An 826-nucleotide genomic window follows, 5' to 3' on the forward strand; every position below is an offset into this window, starting at 1 on the left:
TCTTAATGCTTTTGATTACTTGGCCAACAATTAACTGATTTGTGAATCTAATTGAGGCTTAACAGAGAGATTTTAGATTGGACTAAGGTTTGAATTGTATATGTTGATGTCACTTAGGTGATCTGATTCGCGATTCGAGTAGACATGCTCCAATTGCCATACATAGCCACATTAAGACACTTGCTTAATGAACTTAATCTAATTGATTCCTATAGACATATAATGAACTGATTAAGTTAGGTATTTTCACAAGAAACTCGACAGAGACTTGTCCATAACTTTGGATTCTAGGTTAGTAAAACTATAGAGGAAAGATAAATAACAAGAAAAGTGCTTCTTAGATGAAATGTTGAATGAACGCATAATCCTAGGCCTTTAATATATTGATTTTCTGAATTTATTTGGTTTGTTAGTTTATTTAGTGTTGATTTTTATTGTTTTTAATTAATTTTTCTTTAATTTTTGAATAACTTAAATAAGATTAGCTTGTTTTATAATTTTAGTACTTAGTGAAACTTTAGAAACAAATCTCCATGGGAGTGATACTCTACTTCATCATTATATTACTTGTTCGAGACGTATACTTACGTATGCAAAATTGACAACATGGACCACCTTACTGCCTGTTTGTGTGCTCTCAAAACTCTTAGCAACTTTTCTTCCTACTGGTTGTAAAGATCAAATGCAACAATGATATGAAGAGTGGATGAGTTTCCAATATCTGCATACCTCAAGTGTTTTGGCAGTGGTTTAAAGTTTAACTTCCAAGGAACCTCAATGGAAGGTTTCACTAATGAGGATGAAGGGGAAGTCAAATCTAACAATT

The sequence above is a fragment of the Theobroma umbraticum genome, unplaced genomic scaffold (genome assembly GCF_002168275.2).
Source record: "Theobroma umbraticum cultivar Fairchild unplaced genomic scaffold, ASM216827v3 scaffold_146.0, whole genome shotgun sequence".
In the NCBI taxonomy this organism is placed as follows: domain Eukaryota; kingdom Viridiplantae; phylum Streptophyta; class Magnoliopsida; order Malvales; family Malvaceae; genus Theobroma; species Theobroma umbraticum.